The sequence below is a fragment of the Anabrus simplex genome, chromosome 1, assembly GCF_040414725.1.
Source record: "Anabrus simplex isolate iqAnaSimp1 chromosome 1, ASM4041472v1, whole genome shotgun sequence".
In the NCBI taxonomy this organism is placed as follows: Eukaryota; Metazoa; Arthropoda; class Insecta; order Orthoptera; family Tettigoniidae; genus Anabrus; species Anabrus simplex.
Window position 1 is genome coordinate 1421038929 of NC_090265.1, and position 24494 is coordinate 1421063422.

The window sequence follows — 24494 nt, forward strand, 5'->3', positions numbered from 1 at the left end:
ACAAATGTCACAAAGGTAGCTGAAAAAGTCTTTAAAATAAGTAGATCAACCATCAAGAGAAGATTAAAAAACAAATGCAGTCAGAAACCGGGTCATCCCAAAGTGTTTACTGAACAAGAAGAGCTAGCCTTTGCTGGCTACCTTGACAACATCAGTAATTTCGGATTTCCCGTTGACAAATTTGATTTCAGATTTATTGTGAAGTCTTACTTGGCTATGCACGAGGAACTGTAACAGCCTTCAAAGACAATCTTCCAGGGCGTGATTGGGTGAAATTAATTTTGAACAGGCACCCCCAGTTAACAATATTATTTGCTGCTAATATAAAGCGGGCGCATGCAGCAGTGGATGAAAATGTTATCAGTGAATACATTGACAATATGAGTGATTTACTTGACGGTATCCCCCAGAAAACATTTACAATTACGACGAGACCAACATGAGTGACGATCCTGGGAAAAAGATGGTTATTTGCCGCATAGGATGTAAATATCCAGAAAGGATATTGAATTCTAGGAAGTCCAGCACCAGTGCCATGTTCTGTGATAATGCAGGCAGGAACTTCACTTCCTTGTTACATCATTTATAAGACTAAGAATCTTTGGACAACATGGACTGAAAATGGACCCACTTGAACTCGTTACAATAGGAGTAAACACGGTTGGATTTGGCAATTTTTGAAGAGTGGGTCATTTCTCATGTCCTACCAAACCTTAAGAACCAAGAGGGGAACAAGGTCCTCACTGGAGATACAAGGGAGGGGGGGGGGGATCAAATATAAATGGGATGTTACTTTTATTTAAATTCATTTATTGAAAAACACAAGACAATTACAATTTATTTTTCCACATAGTTTCCCGCTTTTGGAAATACATTTGTTCCAGCGTATGGGCAGCTTTTTGATGCCCTCATCATAAAAAGAACAAGGTTGTGTCACCAGCCAGTTGCGCACGAAGTCTTCCACACTCTCGTCATCCTCAAATCGTTGCCCTCCTAGAGCTTCTTTAAGCAGTCCAAACAAATGGAAATCGCAGGGTGATAAGTCTGAGCTGTAAGAAGGATGATCAAGTGTAGTCCAGTGCATTTCCTGTAGCTTGGAGACAGTTAGAGCTGCAGTATGGGACTGCGCACTGTCGAATCGGTTGGTCTCTTCTTTTGCGGCGATATGCAACCCTTGCCTTGTTCAACAGCTCGCAGTAGAAAGCAGCATTGATTGTGCATCGCTCATGCAAAAATTCGACCAGCAAAATGCCTCACCGATCGAAAGAAAACAGTTGCAAGAACCTTTCCAGCTGACAGTCGAGTCTTGGCTTTCAATGGTGCTGCCTCCCCTTTCCTCTGCCACTCCTTATACACACACGTGTCCTTGACAATGTTTGATTACAGAACTGTGCAGTCAATCTCTGGCAAACTTCCGCCGATGTAACTCCTTCACGAGCAAGAAATTTTATAATTATGCGCTACGCAGTGCAGGGGTGCACCTGTTGCTCCAATATCTTGAGCATTACTGATGAAATGGCAGGAAAGATCTAACAGCACGCTCTCCCCACTCCTAACGGTCCCGCCTAAGCATAGCAGAAGCGCGGGACTAGTCCTACCAACTGTTGATGTTCAGGAACCAAAATCCCTTTTATATTTGATCAACCTTCGTAATTTGACCTCTCATTTCAGCGTGAATGTTATCAAATTGTGTGAGGAAAATATTATTCACTTTCTCTATTAGCCACCAAATTCTTCCCATTTAACTCAGCCCCTGGATATTGCTTACTTCAGGCCTCTTAAAATGAAATGGAGGGATATTCTCACTAAACGGAAACAATCAGATGATTGGAAAAGGATTTCAACACTGCCAAAAAATCAGTTCCCAATGCTGCTGAAAGTGCTACAGGAATTAGCCCCAAACTTATCTGACAATTTAAAGTCTGGGTTCAAGAAGTCGGGAATATTTCGAATAAATAAAGAGGAAATTATTAGTCGATTACCTAATCAACATAGATCTGCAAACTTGAATTTGATTGGAGAAGCATTTCTGGCACAGCTTGAGGAAAAGAGGAATGAATTTGTTACCAGTACTCCTCGCATCAAAAGAAGGAAGAAATTGCAAGTGCTCCCTGGAAAAAGTATTTGTGAAAGTGACCTTCAGACACAAGAACCTTCAACTCCTAAATGAGTTTGTCCACCTAAAAAGGACAAAAGGAAAAAGAAGGGAAAGGAAGAAACATCACCCTCTGGGAATGATGATAGTTTCAGCCTTCAGTCTTCTGGACACAGTGATCTGCATTTCTAGTAGTGAGGATGAATTTGTAAGTCCTTTGGAACAAAACGTTGCTGTTTCCAGCAAAGGAAATGGTAAAGATAAACCTTTATTGAAGAATGTGGGAGAAGGAGATTTTGTTCTTGTTCTATGGAATAGGAAAGAGTTTCCAGGTCTAGTACTGAGTACTCGCAGTGATGGTTCCATTGTAGATTACATGGAGTCTACCAAAAAAGCCTGGAGATGCCTGAAAGAGAAGGATGCACTTCTTTACAAATGGTGTGACATTAAGTTGAAAATTAATCCTCCTAAGTTAATGAAAAGAGGTTAATTTTCACTCCAGCTGTAAGACTTTGCAACCTGTGTAGTATTAAAATAAAAATGAAGCTCTTAGTTGATTGAAATGAATTAGTGACATTAGAACAGACACAGAGGTATTAAGATTTTATTATAAAAATATCTTGTTCAAATCTAAAATAAGTTGTCTACTGCCTATCATCTGGTGGTTATTAAAATGTTTGCTGTGTTTTTCAGTGTATGTGAATGGTGGTGTTGAAGAACTTAAGACCTACTTGGACCCAGTACGACTTACAATAGTTGTATAATGGGAAAACATGACATGGGTTCAAGTACTGATAGCCCAAACATGAGTGTCATTTGGACCCAATTTTCCAAAAGCTCCCCTGTACCTTGTGTTCAATACAGACAATTAAAACTACTCTCGAGCTTTGAAATAACACCTACAGATGATAAGATGTCCATTCCCATAGGGAGCCTGAAATATTGTTCCGAATGAGTAAATTTATAATACCAATATAGTTGGCCCGTTATTGGACATCATAAATTTTCCACCTAACTCATTCCTGGTTACCAGCGTTTCGCCATCAGATGATCATCTGATGGACAGGCAAACCAAACCAAATCAAACCCCATGGCACTACAGCCCTTGTAGGGCCTTGGCCTACCAAGCGACCGCTGCTCAGCCCGAAGGCCTGCAGATTACGAGGTGTCGTGTGGTCAGCACGGTGAATCCTCTCGGTCGTTATTCTTGGCTTTCTAGACCGGGGCCGCTATCTCACCGTCAGATAGCTCCTCAATTGTAATCACGTAGGCTGAGTGGACCTCGAACCAGCCCTCAGGTCCAGGTAAAAATCCCTGACCTGGCCGGAAATCGAACCCGGGGCCTCCGGGTGAGAGGCAGGCACGCTACCCCTACATCACGGGGCCGGCTGATGGACAGGCAGGCATATTTTTTTTTAAATGAGACAAGGTCTCTCATAGTGCATTGGCAATGCTGGTGGCTCCAGGTAGCCTACGCAGTGGCCTCCATGGTACGCACAGACCATGCGTCTTGGTAGGTGTGTTATTACCAACTGATGAGCCCAAATTAGCACACTGGGGCAAAACGCTGGCAACCAGGAATGAGTTAGCTGGAAAATTTATAATGTCCAATAACGGACGAACTACAGTATTACCCAATTTTACGTTCCAGGCTTTTACGTTTTCCTGTCTTTTACAACATTTTTTGTTGGTCCCCTGAGATTTCCTATGCTCACAATATATATTAAAATCCTCAAATTTACGTTTGCAACGTTTTATGCTTCCCGCCATTTACGCCACGACAGGTCGTTCGAGAGGAAAAAATTCGAGATAAAATGGCGTCGCAACTAACCTAAACCGCTTTGAATAACCATGGCATTACGGCCAAATCAAACAACCATGGTCTATAATAACTCTTAGAACTCTCAGTATTGAACTTCTGCTTAACCAACGCAGCGCATTCTTTGATATCAGGTGTTTTCCAGAACATCCTAAACCTTATTTTCAAATCCGACAACAAATTGAATTATCTCTCTAAATCTCACATACACACAAACGTTCCACCATAATCCTATGACTTTTGAATGCAAGTAAACAAACGTCCAATAGAAATCAAAAACATGTATAATATCGCACATACAGTATCTGGGTAATGGCAAAATGAAGAGCCCAACAAAACTGCAAAGGAGGAGGAGGAGAAGAAGTAGAAGAAGAAGAAGATATCAGGTGTTTGCTTTATTGCTAAATACAGTATAAGCCACAAGAAGTAGACGTTATCAAGTGAATCAGTATTCGTCTTGCCTGAGTTCGTTATTTCACGGTTATTGTTTTACACTTGCGTTTGTTGTTGGAATTGTTAAAGTTATTGTCGCTGATTCGTCACATTTATTTTTGTTATTTGTTACGTTTTTTGTTCTTGTTATGTGAGTCGAGCGGTCAAAGTGAACTGCCGCGATCTTCCTTTCCCGTCGTGTGTATTTGTTAATTCTTCTTTGTTATTGCTTTATTGTTTTCCTGCTAATAATGGAAAAAAAGAAGGAAAGAAAAAGTTTCACTATGGATGAGAAGGTTCAAATATAAGAAAAGGTTGATTCATACCGTGGAACACGTGTTTCATTGGCACGCGAATTGCAGCTTCCTGTATCCACACTGAATACAATTCTGAAAAACAGAGGAAGCATTACATCAAGTGCTTCAGAATGTGGACCAAACTCCAAGAAAAGGATGTATGCGTCATACTGCAAATACGAGAAAATGGAAAAAATTGTAAAAAGTTGGTTTGAAACTTCAAGAGCCACAGGCATTCCAATTGATGGTGTGCTCTTAAGAGAAAAGGCGCTTAAAGTGGCAAACATTCTTGGCATTGAAAATTTCAGCGCGTCCAATGGCTGGATATACCGATTTAGGAAAAGGTATAACCTAACGTATAAAACAGTGTGTGGGGAATCTAATGCAGTTAGTGATGAAACTGTGGAAGAATGGATCGATAGAAGATTGCAGGAGCTGACCAACGATTACAAACCCAGGAACATTTTAAACCTAGATGTAACTGGACTATTTTTCAGTATATTTTGAATACGATAAATCCTGACAAGTGCCTATAACGCTTATCTACACCTGTCGACGAGGAAAGAAGATCGTGGTTTGACGAGGGACATCATATCACGATTCAATGAGGGATTCGAACGTGGTACCATGGTGGACATCACGACTTCCGACTACAGGGAGCTCAACTTGTCGTTCGTTGAACTACATGTCCTTCAATCCAGTCCAGTGTTTCAGTAATACAGGCTTTAAAAACTTTGTAGTTCCACTACACTAACTTTTCATGAGTGAAACAACAAAATCAGTGAGTTTTGGAGTGAGTAGCTCAACGAACAATATGAACTTGAACTAGAATCATTTGGGTCTACCAAAATTATTTAAAGATCAAGATTGAACTTTAAAGGACGCAGTTTAATTTTCACTTTCACATTTTGCGAATCTCAGTGTTAAATTTAGGTAAAATACAGCATAAATTTGCATCTTGACTGCTATAAACTTAAAAACAAAACTTATGTTACAAGTGATGAAATATTTTATTTGTTTCCGTTCACTAAAAATGAACTTATTCTCAAAAGAGACAATATCAGAAGAGTTCATAACTTTAAGATATAATTTATTTTCATTCAAGTATAAATCTATGTAAAGACTTAGAGAAAAATTCATCATTTTGACAAGCCATGTGGAGGTTAAATGCTTTACTTTCAACAGCTTCAACTACAGCTAGCCATTTTTATGCATATAAATCGTCATCGAAGAAAATGATAAGGAATCTACCTTTTGAGTTCAATAAATTAATAAGTGTTCTTAAAGATTAATACACTATAATTTCGCATACCCTCCCTGTACCCCTCCATAAGATCCCGAAACCCCTTTGATAAACCTCATGCCTCATTGTTCCCGGTACAATATATATAAAAGGCAATGTCCTGACAGATTGTCAATCAATGCCCAGACAAAACTACTGGACATAAAAAATAAAATTTTTGGGATACATTCCTACTACAGTGTAGGCACCTACAAAGGAAGGATTTTAAAACATTCCACCTCTAAGGGGATGAAACGGGATTAACACCCTGAAAACGAAAAAAACATTCTTTCGAAACTGTTCTTCGGACAATGTTGAAATTACTTTTAAGGATTTCTCCTTCATGTATCAGATGTTAAATGAGACATGTTTTGAACATTTTCAGCCCTTAAGGGTTAAATGGGGGTTAATACCTGAAAACAAAAGTATTATATTCTCTAAAACCGTTGGACATACAGGGTTAAAATTTCACATGATGGTTCCTCCTGTATGTCTTATATCACAAGTAAGAAGTGGTCTTAAAGCAATACACCCCTAAGAGGTTTTGATCAGGAGGGTGAGTTCTGAAAACATACATTCGGGACAAATATTTCAGATTCCCTATGGGAATCAACATCTATAACATCTGTTGGCCAAGCAGGCATCAATTATTGGTAATGAGACAAAGTCTCTCACAGTGCATTGGCACTGACAGCAGCTCCAAGTAGCCTACGCAGTGGTCTCCACGGTATGTACTAGCCAAGCATCTTGGTAGGTGTGCTAGGTACCAACTGATGAGCCCAACCTGGCACACGGGGGCGAAACGCCTGCAACCAGGAATGAGTTAGCTGGAAAATTTATAATGTCCAATAACAGACCATTTATATTGGTATAATAAATTTACTCATTCAGGACAAATATTTCAAATTGCCTATGGGAATCAACACCTACATCACCTGATGGCCAAGCAGGCATCAATTTTTGGTAATAAGACACTCTCAGAGTGCATTGGCAAGTAGCCTATGCAGTGGCCTCCACGGTATGCACTAGCCATGTGTCTTGGTAGTTGTGCGAGGTACCAACTGATGAGCCCAACCTAGCACACGGGGGCGAAACGCTGGCCATCAGGAATGAGTTAGCTGGAAAATTTATAATGTCCAATAACGGACCAACTATATTGGTATTATAAATTGACTCATTCAGAAAAATATTTCAGATTCCATTGGGAATCAACACCTTTATCATCTGATGGCCAGGCAGGCACCATTTTTTGAAAATGAGACAAGGTCTCTCATAGTGCATTGGCACTGCTGGTGGCTCCAGGTAGCCTACGTAGTGGCCTCCACGGTATGCACTAGTCATGCATCTTGCTAGGTGTGCTAGTACCACCTGATGAGCCCAACCTAGCACACGGGGGAGAAACGCTGGCAACCAGGAATGAGTTAGCTGGAAAATTTATAATGTCCAATAACGGACCATTTATATTGGTATTATAAATTTACTCATTCGAACAACTATTTCAGATTCCCTATGGAAATCAACATCTATATCATCTGATGGCCAAACAGACGTCAATTTTTGGTAATGAGATAAAGTCTCTCATAGTGCATTGGCACTGCTGGTGGCTCCAAGTAGCCTACGCAGTGACCTCCATGGTATGCACTAGCCAAGCGTCTTGGTAGGTGTGCTAGGTACCAACTGATGAGCCCAACCTAGCACACGGGGGCAAAACGCTGGCAACCAGGAATGAGTTAGCTGGAATATTTACAATGTCCAATAACAGACCATTTATATTGGTATAATAAATTTACTCATTCGGGACAAATATTTCAAATTGCCTATGGGAATCAACATCACATGATGGCCAAGCAGGCATCAATTTTGGGTAATGAGACAAAGTCTCCCATAGTGCATTGGCAGAGACAGTGGCTCAAAGTAGTCTACGCAGTGTCCTCCATGGTATGCAGTAGCCATGCGTCTTGGTAGGTGTGCTAGGTACCAACTGATGAGCCCAACCTAGCCCACGGGGGCGAAAAGCTGGCAACCAGGAATGAGTTACCTGGAAAATTTGTAATGTCCAATAACAGACCATTTATATTGGTAATATAAATTTACTCATTCGGGACAAATATTACAAATTCCCTATGAGAATCAACATCTGCATCATCTGATGGCCGAGCAGGCATCAATTTTTGGTAATGAGACAAAGTCTCCCATAGTGCATTGGCAGAGACAGTGGCTCAAAGTAGTCTACGCAGTGTCCTCCATGGTATGCAGTAGCCATGCGTCTTGGTAGGTGTGCTAGGTACCAACTGATGAGCCCAACCTAGCACACGGGGGCGAAAAGCTGGCAACCAGGAATGAGTTACCTGGAAAATTTGTAATGTCCAATAACAGACCATTTACTCATTCGGGACAAATATTACAAATTCCCTATGAGAATCAACATCTGCATCATCTGATGGCCGAGCAGGCATCAATTTTTGGTAATGAGACAAAGTCTCTCATAGTGCATTGGCACTGACAGTGGCTCCAATTAGCCCATGCAGTGGCCTCCACGGTGTGCACTAGCCAACCATCTTGGTACTGAAACGGTAACACCCTACGAGCATTCACGTTTCATTCTTTTATTAAGAGAAGCTCGCTAACACCCGACCGTAAGCCTTTAAAACTTGCGCCGAGCGCACAGGCATAATGGGAACTGCGAGCAAGTTCGCGACGTTCCAGAACACCGGCCAAGGACAAGCGACGTCACGCAGAAGGTTCCTTCGTGTTCCATTGCTGCATGAACGAAATATAAGCGAGTCGCCAGCCTGGGGTAAGGCAGAATGTAAGCAGAAAGCCTGCAGTAAAGCAGAGGGAGTGCGCGGTATGCGACGGCAGTGTGCTGAAGGCAGAGAGTGGAGTGAGTCAGCAGTAAGCCGTGAGTCAGCGAGTGTGTGCAAGTAAGTCGTCGCGACATAATTCGTCTCTCGGTCCGACTGTGTTCCTGCATTAATTATGTCAGCTTTGAATTCGTTTAAAGACTGTGTTCTCGCCAGCTTGAATTCATTTAAAGACTGTGTTCTCACATAAACTGTGCCCGCTTTGAATTCGTTTAAAAGCTGTGTTCCTGCATTAATTATGTCAGCTTTGAATTCGTTTAAAGACTGTGTTCTCGCCAGCTTGAATTCATTTAAAGACTGTGTTCTCACATAAACTGTGCCCGCTTTGAATTCGTTTAAAGACTGTGTTCTCGCCAGCTTGAATTCATTTAAAGACTGTGTTCTCACATAAACGGTGTCAGCTTTGAATTCGTTTAAAAACTGTGTTCTCGCATTAATTGTGTCAGCTTTATTTCATTTAAAGACTGTGTTCTTGCATTAACTGTGCCAGCATTGATTTCGTTCAAAGACTGTGTGAAAGCAACGGTAGTATTTCTAGCCAGCCTCAATTTCCTTTAAAGACTATGTCTAACCGTTGAACTGTGTTGCATTATGATCTTAAGTGCCAGTGTTAATCTGAAAATCACGACGTACGGGAATTTGGACTGTCATTTATTTCAACAAATGTATTATGCTGGTGGAGTACAGTGCAGAGACTGTACTCGATAAATTTAATTTTCTTTATGAAGTGCTTGATCACTGCACCTCGGAAGGTTCTAGATTGTTTCATTTGCGTATTATTCCAAATACGAACTGTGACTCTAACTTTATCCTTGCTACTGTGGGAACTATTTCGGCGTGCTTCGCCATAGGGAAGTGTCACACCAGTACCCCACGACGTCAAATGTGGAAGCTCCACATTTCCCCGTTCCTGCCTCTGGTTCGAGTCATCGACGGAAGACAACGCCGACGCCGACCGCAAGACGACGCAGCCGCCGCGGGACAACGTCCTCTTCACGCCCTCAGGGACAAATCTACAATTCAGCTATAAAAGGTGACGTAATTATTTGCCTGTTTATTGAATAAACTGAAGGATCCACTTAATCATGAATTTTTTTTTTCACTACCCTTCTCTCTTACTCTCTTAGCATGGGCCGTACACGCCTTGTCGTTCCTCATGCTCTCCGATAAACTGAAGTACGGGCGTTCCTGTTACAGAGAGAAGGTAGTGAATAGTGGCACCCGTGACGTTGGGGCCAGATTAAAGAGAGTAAAGTGATAAAAATTAACTTTGAAATCAGTGATATCTTAACTTACCAATTCAAATAAAAGTGCATAGTACGTACGTTAATTCCAGTTCAGTGAATGTGTTAAAATTTTACGAAGTTCAATTCAATGACTTTGACGAAATTTTAAACTTTTGGCACAGAACTCTGATCAAGTTTATGGCACAAGTGATTATTTTTTTTTCTTTCTCTTGCTATGTAAAACATTTCAGGCATAATGTTCATGCACAGGCTTATATAAATTTTGATATTTTGTGTTGGTGAAATTTTGAACTTTACCATTGGACAATAATGGTGATATTCAATTTTATGCACAAGTGTTTGATATTTTGTGTTGGTGAAATTTTGAACTTTACCATTGGACAATAATGGTGATATTTAATTTTATGCACAAGTGTTTGATATTTTGTGTTGGTGTAAATTTTGAACTTTACAATTGGACAATAACGGTGATTTTACGTATGAGGTGAATGATTGTATTTTCTGCATTTTGTGAAAATAACGACATTAATATGGAAAATATACTAGCTGCCATCGAGGCTTTGAAACTCAGTCTAAATGACAGGATTACGGAAAGTAACACTAATCTCGGGCGTAGAATTGCTGAATCTAACAATACTTTAGGAGCTCAACTTAAAGAATCTAACGCGACCCTGGAAGCCACTAAGGCTAGTATAGGTCAACTTAAGGAGGCTAATGAAGCAACTAATCGTAGTATCACTCAACTAAGGGAGGCTAATGAAGCCAACATTGTAAAATTGACAGAATCTGTTGATCAAAAATTTGCAGAAGTTAATAATAATTTGGAACGTAGGCTCAATAGTGCAGGTGCCGAAATTGAAAAAAGATTTAAAGAATCTAACAAAAGAATGGATTCTAAGTTTACGGAAATAAATGAAAGATTAACACGTGACTTAGAAACCATTAAGCAAGATATAAAATCACAAGTGGCGGAGGACTTAAAACTTGCTTTCCCGTCTTCTTCTCAGGAGGTCCTTAAAGAAGTAGAAAGCTTAAAGGAAGAATTTCAAGAGTCCCATGCTCAATTATCTCTTGCGCAAACTAAAATCGCGTCTATTCAAGACAAACTTCATGAATCTGTTAAAAATAATTTCATGAAGTTGGGAAACGAAATTACTCTTCTGAAAAGTCAGCAAGAGGAGGCCGATAAACGTGTCAAGACTCAGTTAGATAATGCTCACACGCAGATTACTCGTATCTGTCGCGATGTAGCAGAAGTCAAGACCGACATAGAGAAGGAGGTCAAGGAAATTGAGAATTCCGTACAGGGGAAAATTAAAACCCTAAAACTTGAACTCCAAGGGGGTATAGAAGCTCTCAACAGCAAAGTATCGCAAATCGAACAGGATGTTTCATCATCTAGCCTTCACAACACTAGTGGAGAATCCATGAATGTTTCCACAATTTTTAAAATAACTGAGGAAAAACCAGCCAAATTTTCGGGGAAAGAGGAGTATACTGCTAAGGAGTTTATCCTCAACCTCGAAGAATTCTTTCAAGAAAATCACGTTAAGACCGACCGTCGTTTACGAATAGCATCTCGATTGTTAGAAGGCAAGGCATTAATGTGGTTTACCGCTTTTAAATTCAGTATTAACACTTACGAAGAATTTAAGGAAGCCTTACTTAGACGATTTTGGAGTGCTGAGGCTCAGCACCTGATAAAACTTCAATTATACTCTAGAAAGTATAACACGTCCGTCAATTCCTCGCGATATTCAGATTATCTCATATCTCAGCTTAAAAAGATGCAGTTTTTCGACCCTCCTTTACCGGAGCAAGAACTTATTCAGGTCATAACGCTGCAATTTCCACCAAATGTTCAGGAAATATTGGTGGCAGCAAACGTCCAGGACTTGGAGCAGCTCGATGATGTCCTGAGGAAACTCGATACTGCGCACACTCAGAGCGCAGCAAAAGCAGGTCGAACCAAAGAAACTACAACCAACTTTACGGAAATGAAAACTCCGGTTCAAGTAAATCCAGAACCGCGAGAGGAAAGAGAAACTCGCCGAGATATTCCGTTTCGGTATAGAAGATCTAGGAATCGCCCCTACGAAGGGAGGGCTAAGTTTCAACCTGGACCTTCATGGAGGCAGGCAGCTAATCAACCCAATGATAATAGGAACTCCCAGCGGGAAGAATTAGAGAAACGTTGGAGAGAGACTACGGAGTATGTAAGGAATAAGAACAGGGAAGAGGGTTTACCTGGAGCAGCTTCTTTGGAATACCAGGCAGAGATACAGAGAAGAAATGAGAGAACGGAAATGGATCCAAGAGCTACGGGTACAAAAAAAAAACTTTGTCGAAGCAATAAAGAGACTGCCTGAAAACCCGGAGGGAGGAGAAGTAGTATGTAGCGCACTCATTAACCATTGGTATTTAGAGGATGCAGATTTACTATATGAGGATTCAACACCACGACAGCATCAGATACAACGCGGCTTACCGATCATTATCACTAAGTTAGGCAATATGATTGTCCACTCTCTAGTAGACTCGGGATCGCAAGCCTCACTAATTTCGCAGAAATTAATAGATGCGGCGCAGGAGACGACCTACATCTCCATCTTGCCGGTTGCTCAAGTTAAGGTTAAAGGCATAGTTCCTGACAAAGCTATTAAATGCAAATTCCAGGCGTTTTTTGAGTTAGAAATTGGTGGTGTTAAGTTCCAACATCTATTTTTGATTTTGACGCAAATGAAATTTGACTTAATTCTTGGATCAGACTTTCTCATTCAACATGGGGGAATCATTGATTATCCCGCTAATGTGATTAAATTTTTCCACGTCGAATCTGTAGGGCTACAGTTGGTTACTTATAATGACGTGAAGAATCCGGAATGTGAGACCCCGGTGGGCATAGTAGAAGGCAAGATGAGCGAGGCTCCGCCTGTCGAAGAAAGCGCCCACGAAGAGGGGCGACCCGAGGAAGTGGGACCCGTAGAGGACCAGATGGCATCCATTATCGATGATGAGTTTAACGAGGACCACTACAACTTCACGCTTTTCGCCAATGTAGCTGAAAGCCCAGATTACGATGATGATAAAGTGATAAAGGCAATCCAAGAGCTTTTTAAGAAGTTTCCAGATGTATTTTCTGAGAAACCTGGAGTCATTAAGGGTTTCAAGCACCACTTAGATGTTACTGACACATCACCTTATAAGAAACGGCCTTATCCGATACCCATGAAGTACTTGGAAGAAGCACGGGTCATCATTAAACAGATGGAGAATGATGGAATCATATCAAAATGCGTCACACCTTACATTAATCCTCTGGCTATAGTAAGAAAACCAAATGGTAATCTGCGCATATGCCTCGATGCGAGGGCTTTGAACGATAGGCTTGTGTTAGAATATGACCACCCTCCCCTACTCCGGGATGTAATTAGGAGATTTCATAGCATGAAAGTATTTTCTGCTATGGACATGGCTTCTTCATATTTTCACATTTTATTGGATGAAGATAGTCGGAAATTTACCGGATTCATCTTTGATAATGTCACTTATGCCTTTATTAGACTCCCTTTTGGCATTAAGAACTCTGGTGCAGTTCTTATCAGAGCCTTAGAGGAACAACTTTCCGATGAAGTAAAGGCAATCACCACCATTTATGTGGACGATATCATCATCGCGTCCGAGTCCCTGGAACAACATGTACGAGATGTTCATAAGGTGTTGGAGGAATTACAGACCAAGAACTTTAAAATTAACGCCAAGAAAAGCCAGTTTTTCAAAACTGAAGTTTTGTTTTTAGGTCATCTTATTGGAGGGAATGGGATCAAACCCAATCCGGCTAAGATTCAATGTATTCTAGAATTTCCTAAACCCACAAGAATGAAACACATCAGGCAATTCTTAGGCCTCTGCCAGTTCTTCGCACAGCATTGCCCTAATTTTACTGAAACGGTAGCACCCCTGCAGCAGTTGTTGAGGAAGAACAACAGGTGGAAGTGGACTGATGTCTGCGATAAAGCATTTGTGGCGACAAAACAGATGTTGAAAGACAATGTTCAACTCGCCTATCCTAATTACGAGCTACCCTTTTATATTGAATGTGACGCCAGCCACGTAGGGATCGGTGCCGCTCTTTTCCAAATTGATCCAAGGGAACCTGAAGTTCGCATCTTTCTCTCGTTCATGAGCCGCAAGTTGAGACCCCATGAAAAGACTTATACGATAACAGAGTTAGAAGCCCTTGACGTAGTACATTCTCTCGTTTACTGGAAGAAAATAATCTTTGGATATCCGGTGATTATTTGCACAGATCATCAAGCTCTGACGTTTATTCTCAAGTCAGACATTACAAGCGAACGGATAACCCGATGGGCGCTGTTTGTACAGCAATTTGATATCACTGTTGTTCACAGGCCCGGAAGGAAAAATATCCTAGCCGACGCATTAAGTCGGAATCCGACAGATGAGGTTTCGATCCATGCGATTGAAGTCATGAATGTGGAAGACGAAGAGTTCTTGCGACGACTAAAGTATCTAGCGCAAGCTCAAGGAAGAGATCCTCTAAGCCATAAGCTGATTCGTTTTTTAAAAGGATTTATCCCTCAAGACGACGACGAGTATCCTCGTATATCTAGGATAGCTCAAAATTTTTGCTACCATGAAGGCCTACTTCACAAGTACGTCGACCTCGCTAGAACAACAGATCGTATTTATGCCCCTCCTCAAATAAGGACTGCTATTATATGGCATTGCCATTCCATTTCTGGACACGCCGGTACGGACAAGGTCCTAAACCTGATTAGAGAAAGGTTTACCTGGGAATACTTACGCCGTGACATCCGTAACACCATTAGGACTTGTGATATTTGTCAAAGGATCAAGCCCAATAACAGGCTCCTCCGGGAATATCCACGACCTCTAATACCTGAAAAACCTGGCCAGATCTTCGCAATGGACCTATATGGACCTTTGCCCTAGGCGTTACGTGCCAATAGATACATTGTTGTCACCATAGATGCATTTTCTAAATACACTATGTTGCTTCCAATTCAGAAGGCAAATACCGGGAACATTCTCCGCAGGATTCGTCGAAACATCATTCCCGAGATGGGCAAGCCGGAATTTCTCTTAACAGACCATGGAAGTCAGTTTACCTCCATGGAATTCCAAGTTGCACTGGAAGAACTTGGGATAAGGCATATCATGAACTCCATCCGACACCCGGAAGCCAACCCAGCCGAACGGGTTATGCGCGAAATTGCCGGATTCTGTAGATTGTATTGTGGACAACAGCATTGGAAGTGGGTTGAAGTTCTGCCCATTATGCAAAGGATCGTCAATACCACCATGCATGAGTCTATTCAGGACATCCCTTTGAGTGTACATAAAGGCCTCACCCCTGACAGACCTTGGGATCGAGTTTTGCCTGATCAACCTGACGCAGCAGTGAGCCAACAAGCTCGCATTACCAAGGCACTTCGGCAATTACGACACGCTGCTCAAATCCGAGAAAAGAAGTTACGACATCACAAATTTCGACAACCCTTACAGGTGGATGACCTAGTATTAATACGCAAGCCTGCAGTTTCACACCCTGACCAGGGAATTTACGCCAAATTTTGTCCCTTGTTCATAGGACCCTTCAGGATACTTACCGCACTAGATAATGGTGCCTACGAAGTAGGAAGGGCAGATAGCGACGTTGAGGGGATCTTCAACTCGGCCAATCTCAAGAAATACTTTACTAGGAGATGAGCGAAAAGAAAATCGCCCAGCAATTTTCTTTTTCCCGAGCAGGGGGGGAGATGAAACGGTAACACCCTACGAGCATTCACGTTTCATTCTTTTATTAAGAGAAGCTCGCTAACACCCGGCCGTAAGCCTTTAAAACTTGCGCCGAGCGCACAGGCATAATGGGAACTGCGAGCAAGTTCGCGACGTTCCAGAACACCGGCCAAGGACAAGCGACGTCACGCAGAAGGTTCCTTCGTGTTCCATTGCTGCATGAACGAAATATAAGCGAGTCGCCAGCCTGGGGTAAGGCAGAATGTAAGCAGAAAGCCTGCAGTAAAGCAGAGGGAGTGCGCGGTATGCGACGGCAGTGTGCTGAAGTCAGAGAGTGGAGTGAGTCGGCAGTAAGCCGTGAGTCAGCGAATGTGTGCAAGTAAGTCGTCGCGACATAATTCGTCTCTCGGTCCGGCTGTATATTGGAATTCGTTTAAAGACTGTGTTCTCGCCAGCTTGAATTCATTTAAAGACTGTGTTCTCACATAAACTGTGCCCGCTTTGAATTTGTTTAAAAACTGTGTTCTTGCATTAATTGTGTCAGCTTTGAATTCGTTTAAAGACTGTGTTCTCACATAAACTGTGCCCGCTTTGAATTCGTTTAAAGACTGTGTTCCTGCATTAATTGTGTCAGCTTTGAATTCGTTTAAAGACTGTGTTCTCGCCAGCTTGAATTCGTTTAAAGACTGTGTTCTCACATAAACTGTGCCCGCTTTGAATTCGTTTAAAGACTGTGTTCTCGCCAGCTTGAATTCATTTAAAGACTGTGTTCTCACATAAACGGTGTCAGCTTTGAATTCATTTAAAAACTGTGTTCTCGCATTAATTGTGTCAGCTTTATTTCATTTAAAGACTGTGTTCTTGCATTAACTGTGCCAGCATTGATTTCGTTCAAAGACTGTGTGAAAGCAGCGGTAGTATTTCTAGCCAGCCTCAATTTCCTTTAAAGACTATGTCTAACCGTTGAACTGTGTTGCATTATGATCTTAAGTGCCAGTGTTAATCTGAAAATCACGACGTACGGGAATTTGGACTGTCATTTATTTCAACAAATGTATTATGCTGGTGGAGTACAGTGCAGAGACTGTACTCGATAAATTTAATTTTCTTTATGAAGTGCTTGATCACCGCACCTCGGAAGGTTCTAGATTGTTTCATTTGCGTATTATTCCAAATACGAACTGTGACTAACTTTATCCTTGCTACTGTGGGAACTATTCCGGCGTGCTTCGCCACAGGGAAGTGTCACACCAGTACCCCACGACGTCAAATGTGGAAGCTCCACATTTCCCCGTTCCTGCCTCTGGTTCGAGTCATCGACGGAAGACAACGCCGACGCCGACCGCAAGACGACGCAGCCGCCGCGGGACAACGTCCTCTTCACGCCCTCAGGGACAAATCTACAATTCAGCTATAAAAGGTGACGTAATTATTTGCCTGTTTATTGAATAAACTGAAGGATCCACTTAATCATGAATTTTTCTTTCACTACCCTTCTCTCTTACTCTCTTAGCATGGGCCGTACACGCCTTGTCGTTCCTCATGCTCTCCGATAAACTGAAGTACGGGCGTTCCTGTTACAGTACGTGTGCTAGGTACCAACTGATGAGCCCAACCTAGCACATGGGGCGAAGCGCTGGCAACCAGGAATGAGTTACCTGGAAAATTTGTAATGTCCAATAACAGACCATTTATATTGGTAATATAAATTTACTCATTCGGGACAAATATTACAAATTCCCTATAAGAATCAACATCTGCATCATCTGATGGCCGAGCAGGCATCAATTTTTGGTAATGAGACAAAGTCTCTCATACTGCATTCGCACTGCCAGTGGCTCCAAGTAGCCTATGCAGTGGTCTCCACGGTATGCACTAGCCAACCATCTTGGTACGTGTGCTAGGTACCAACTGATGAGCCCAACCTAGCACACGGGGACGAAATGCTGGCCACCAGGAATAAGTTAGCTGGGAAATTTATAATGCCCAATAACAGAACATTTATATTGGTATTATAAATTTACTCATTCGGGAAAAATATTTCAAATTGCCTATGGGAATCTACATCTACATCATTGGATGGCCAAGCAGGCATCAATTTTTGGTAATGAGACAAAGTCTCTCATAGTGCATTGGCACTGCTGGTGGCTCCGAGTAGTCTACGCAGTGGCCTCCACGATGTGCACTAGCCATGCGTCTTGGTAGGTGTCCTAGGTACCAACTGACCAAGCTTGATAGCTGCAGTCGCTTAAGTGCGGCCAGTATCCAGTATTCGGGAGATAGTAGGGTCGAACCCCACTGTCGGCAGCCCTGAAAGTGGTTTTCCGTGGTTTCCCATTTTCACACCAGGCAAATGCTGGGGCTGTACCTTAATTAAGGCCACGGCCGCTTCTTTCCCATTCCTAGCCCTTCCCTGTCCCATCGTCGCCATAAGACCTATCTGTGTCGGTGCAACGTAAAACAACTAGCAAAAAAAAAAAAAAAAAAAAAAAAAAAAAAAAAAAAAAAAAAAAGCTTCCAACTGATGATCCCAACCTAGCACACGGGGCCGAAACCCTGGCAACCAGGAATGAGTTAGCTGGAAAATTTACAATGTCCAATAACGGACCATTTATATTGGTATTATAAATTTACGAATTTTTCAATGTGACAAATGGAGTCAGACAAGGTTGCATAGTGTCACCCCAACTGTACAATATCTACGCAGAGTATGTAATGAAAAGAGCACTGGATGGCTGGGATAGTGGAATTTCAATCAGTGGTAGGAAAATCAACAATTTACGCTTTGCTGATGATACTACACTCATTGCAGGAAGTGGACAAGAACTTGATGAATTGCCCTCTAGAGTGAGAATCATTAGTTCAGATTTTGGTCTAGAAATTAACATGAAAAAGACCAAACTAATGGTTATCAACCGACAAAGTCAAATCCCAATCCAAATAACAGGATGTCTGAAAGATCTGGAGTTGGTGAATGATTGTGTATATTTGGTCTCCATAATCAGTAACACGGGAAATTGTGATAAAGAAATAAAACGACGGATTGTCCTAGGTCGTGCTGCAATGGTTAAACTCACAAAGATCTGGCAGAACCGGGCATTATCCAAAACAGTGAAAATAAGATTGGTGGAATCACTGGTGTTCTCTGTTTTCCTATATGGCTGTGAGACCTGGACTGTGAAGGCTAGTGACAAGAACCGAATAGATGCCTTTGAGATGTGGTGTTGGCGGAGAATGCTCCGTATAGCATGGACAGAAAGAAGAACAAATACTCCATTATAGAAGAACTGAGCATCACAAAACATTTATCTTCCCGCGTTAGTGAAAGTTACCTCCAGTTCGTGGGTCACATTTTGAGGAGAGAAGGAGACAATTTAGAAAAGACCATTCTGCAAGGCAAAATTGAAGGCTCCAGACCAAGAGGCAGAACAACAAGTAGATGGTAAGACCAGGCAAAGAAGATCACCGGTCTACCTCTTCACAATATCTTAAGAAGAGCTGAAGACCGCTCAGCATGGAAAAATCTCGTTAAGGATGCAGTTACTAACGAAGTGAAGAAATGAGGTCACGACGCTCAGCAATGAGTAAACCGACTGATGATGATGGTATAAGTTTATTCACTCGGACAAATATTTCAGATTCCCTATGGGAATCAACATCTATATTATCTGATGGCCAAACAGGCACCAATTTTTGGTAATGAGACATAGTCTCTCATCGTTCATTGGCACTGCCAGTGGCTCCAAGTATCCTACACAGTGGCCTCCATGGTATGTACTAGCCATGCGTCTTGGTAGGTGTGCTAGGTACCAACTGATGAGCCCAACCTAGCACACGGGGACAAAACGCTGGCAACCAGGAATGAGTTAGCTGGAAAATTTATAATGTCCAATAACGGACCATTTATATTAGTATTACAAGTTTACTCATTCGGGACAAATATTTCAGATTCCCTATGGGACACACCCTCTATATCATGTGATGGCCAAATAGGCATCAATTTTTGGAAATGAGACAAAGTCTCTCACAGTGCATTGGCACTGCCGGTGGCTCCAAGTAGCCTACGCAGTGTCCTCCATGGTATGCAGTAGCCATGCGTCTTGGTAGGTGCGCTAGGTACCAACTGATGAGCCCAACCTAGCACACTGGAGCAAAACGCTGGCAACCAGGAATGAGTTTCAGCTGGAAAATTTATAATGTCCAATAACGGACCATTTATATTGGTACTGTCAATGGTTCTGACTGACTTTGATAGCAGCAAAGCTCTCAGTGGAATGAAGTAGTGTTGTAATTCCACCTCATTATATAGTGCAGGCAATGGTGCGCTGCTCGCCTATTGGTCCACCGTGCTGGGGGCGGTCACTGATTGTCTGTTCTTCGGTCAATGGTTAAAGTGATAAGGAACACGATGTACATCAACCTGCCTTGGTGGAGATGGCCTCGGCCATCGTGTCCTTCCAGACCTAAGGCTTTCAGGACTGGAAACCAGGCTTTGTTTACCCATTCAGATTTCTCCGTACAGTTGAAGCTGTTGGTGTGCTTCAGAATTTCAATGGCTTCCCTCTGTAGCTGGGTTTGATAAGACACAGTAGTTGACAGTACTTTGGTGTCACTGTATGTCATGGCCTGCTATCAAGGAGTGTTCAGCGAACGATTATGATCTATCTGCTTTTCCCAGCCAGCTATGTCTGTTGTGCTCCTTCAGTCGGGTGGGAATGCTGCGTTTTGTAGTGCCTATGTACATCTGGTTGCAGCTGCACAGGATCTTGTAGACACCTGCTGTGGAGAGAGGATGGCATTTGTCTTTTAGCAGACCTCAGTAGTTTCTGGATTTTCTTCTTTGGCCTATAAATGGTTTTTACTCCATGGGACTCCAGTAGCCTCCCTATTCTGTCAGTCGTTTTCCCAGTATACAGCAGAAAGGCTTTAGCTGCCAGCCGCTCCTCTTCTTTGTCCCTGGTTGTCAGAGGTCTGGAATGGAATGCTCGCTGGATATCATTACGGATGTACCCATTGGCAAATAGGGCCATATTGAGGTGGCTGAGCTCCTCGTTTAAGTGCTAAGGTTGACAAATTCTCCTAGCACGGTCAGCTAGCATCTTGATCACGCCATATTTTTGTCATGGATGGTGGTTAAACATCTTCTGAAGACAGCGGTCTGTGTGGGTCTGCTTGCGGTACACTATGTGTCCCAAGTTTAAATTGGCAGTCTTCATTACCAGAACATCGACGAAAGGGAGTTTTCCTTCGTTTTCTGACTCCATAGTGAACTGAAATTTGGTCTTAATACTAATCCGATGCTGTAGAAACAGCTGTAGTTGTGCCTTTCTGTGACTCCAGATCACAAAGATGTCATCTATGAAGCACAGCCACACCTTAGGTTTCAGTGCTGCTGTCTCGAGTGTTACTTGTTCAAACTTTTCCATAAAGAAATCTGCGATCACCGGACTCAGAGGACTGCCCATGGTGACACCATCGATTTTTTCGTAGAAACATTCCACAGGAAATAGCTTGTGGTGAGGCAATGGTTGAACCAGTTGGTAATGTCCTCGGGAAAAATCTGAGTGATGTAGTCCAGGGCCTCATTCGCAGGAACCTTAGTCAACGTCAAAGCTGACAAGCAGGTCTTTGGCTTCTAACTGGATGTCCTTCATTTTTTATATGAAGTGGCCTGAGTCTCTGGTGTACGACTGTGTGCCATCGATGTAAGGTGGCCAGATGTTTAGCAATATCGTAGTTCAGTGATCCAATAGCACTCACGATGGGCCGTAGATGTACTTTGTCGGAGAGCTTCACTTCTGGAGGTTTCCCTCTTCACACTGTCTGGCAATGAAGAGGCCTTAATAAGGCTGCTGGTGTTACGAAGAGTCCGATTGGTTGGATCTTTCGGTAGTCTGCGGTAGGTCTCTGGGTCCAAAATCTCCAACATTTTCGCAGTGTAATCACTGGTAGCCATGATGACAGTGGCGTTCCCTTTATCTGCGGGAAGAATGAGTACACTCTCGTCCATGTTCAGAGTTTTGATGGCTTTCCTCTCTTGAACTGTGAGGTTGTTCTTCAGTGCTGCAGGGCTGAGTGGCTCAGACTGTTGAGGCGCTGGCTTTCTGACCCCAACTTGGCAGGTTCGATCCTGGTTCAGTCCGGTGGTATTTGAAGGTGCTCAAATACGCCAGCCTCGTGTCGGTAGACTTACTAGCACATAAAGAACTCCTGCGAGACAAAATTCCGAAAACCGTAAAAGAGTAGTTAGTGGGACGTAAAGCATATAGAATTATCTTCAGTGCTGATGTATTTCATAGATGGTAAATTGCAAATAGCAGCTAAGGTGTGGCTGTGCTTTGTATATGACACCATTGTGATATTGAGGCATGGAAAGGAACAACTACAGCTGTTTCTACAGCCTCTGAATAGTATTAACACCAATATTCAGTTCACTATGGAGTCATAAAACGAAGGAAAACTCCCTTTCCTCAATGTTCTGGTAATGAAGACTGGTAATTTAAACTTGGGACACAATGTATTGCAAGCTGACCCACATAGACCGCTATCTTCAGAAGACGTCCAACCACCACCCAGCACAAACATACGGAATGATTAAGACGCTAGTCAACCGTGCTAGGAGAATTTGCAGCTGAAAATTGTAGTGTAGATACGGTATATTGAGATAGTACCATATCTTGCCTGCTATATTCGTGTGCATCTTTGTGTGTGTACCTTTCGTGTGTATCTATTAGAGCATAGTACTAATAATAATCTGTCTAAGCATTTAGATTCATAGGTAATCCTTGAGTACAGTAGTTCTTGCAAATTTCAAAATTGCTATTTTCATTTCTGTTTGTGCTTAGCAGTGACATACGGTACCGGTACTGTGATTAGGATACGTCTGAACGTAGTTTAAAATTATTGCAGTGTACTGTACAGTAGTATACGAGAAATATCTTATTTGATTTTAGCGTGCTTATTTTACTATTGTAAAATATTTGTGTAGTATAGTAGAGGTATCCGCAGAAACTCTCTTACTAAAATTCTGTTGTTGTAATTAGTATAGCTTAATTGCAGTTTAGAATTGTGTAATTCTTGTGTATTACTTTCGGTATTCAGTAATTAACAGCAGTTTTTATCCTGTTAGAGTGTTGTATGATTAAAATAGAGTACAACTAAGTAGTATTGTAGTGTAGTCGCATGTTAATTACCTTATTGTCGTGTGATCTTCGAGTACTATCCCAGACAATACTTCCCTCCGTTCATTTTTTTGGCACATAAGTTATTTTTATTTTAATTTTTTCTATAAAGAATGGCTAAGGAGTGCAAGTGTAAGAACTGTGGGTGTGGCGAGGCATTGAGGGGTATGAGCGAGGAGTTGGAGAGCTTGAGGGAGATAATTAGGATTCTCACGGAAGACAGGAAGGAAGGTAGGCCTCCCTCAAAGAATGTACAGGTTATAGTAGGTGTAAAAGAGGTATGGGAAGGAAAGGGGGGAATTGTAGAAGACAGGTAGTCTAATGTTCTAAGGGGAAGGACATTGCAGGCCAAGGGCTCTATTCAGGATCAGAATTCAGGACAGGTATCCGTGAGAAATCGGTACGAGTCACACCAGGTAGAACAACAGAGGGAAGATGAGGAACAGGGAACTGTTGCTGAGATGTGTGGTAGGAGGAAGGGAAAAGGTAGGAAAGGGAAATATAGAGTAGAGGATAAGAAAAGACAGGTGGAACAGGGTCATGGGAAGGAGAAAAGGGAGGAGGAAGTAGCTTCTGCAGCTATCAGGAAAGATAGGGCTGACCAGGAGGGGAAGGGATCAAATGTGGGTGGGGTTGAGGCTCCGGTCATGGGGGATTCCATTGTTAGACATGTGGGGAAAGTGTGTGGAAGAAAGGGAACCAGGGTAGAGTGTTATCCAGGAATTAGGTTGAGGCAGATGTTGAGGAAAGTAGAAGAGAAGGAGGAGGGGAAGGAGAAGGTGGTAGTGTTTCACGTTGGTACCAATAACGTAAGGCAAGCTGGTATAAGTAAAAACATAGTTGAGGATGCATGGGATCTGGTAAATGCAGCATGGGTGAAGTTTAAGGAAGCGGAGATTGTTATCAGTGGAATATTGTGTAGGAGGCATACTGACTGGAGGATGATTGGGGATTTAAATTAGACTATGGAGTGGGTATGTGGGAAACTGGGAGTGAAATTTCTAGATCCTAATGGGTGGGAAGGAGATAGCGATATGCGCTCAGATGGCCTTCACTTAAATCGCAGTGGTACGTATAAGTTAGGAAATTTATTTGGAAGGGTAATAGGGAAGTGCATTCAGGGAAACGGGGTGGCCTAGGGAGCGATGATAAAGGAAGAGGGAACTGGAAATCAAGAAGGGATGACATAAAAATATTAGTGCTGAACTGTAAAAGTATTGTAAAGAAAGGAATAGAATTAAGTAATTTAATAGATATATATTTACCAGATATTATAATAGGAGTTGAATCATTGCTGAGAAATTATGTAATGGATGCCAAACTTTTCTCACAGTATTGGAGTGTGTATCCTAGAGATAGGATAGGAATGGTGGGAGGGGTGAAAGAAGAATTTGTAAGCTACGAAAAAGTTAAAGATGACAAACATGAAATTCTAGGTGTAAGGCTCATTTCTAAAGATAATAGGCTACTTGATATCTTTGGAGTGCACAGACC

At 42.1% G+C, this 24494-nt stretch overlaps 1 protein-coding gene across 3 annotated transcripts in view; it reads right to left on the reverse strand.

The window, feature by feature from the left end:
* The window catches only part of LOC136858381 (transmembrane protein 179), a 267306-nt gene that overhangs the window by 94238 nt on the left and 148574 nt on the right, over positions 1-24494 (reverse strand). The gene's annotated exons all lie outside the window — the stretch shown is intronic.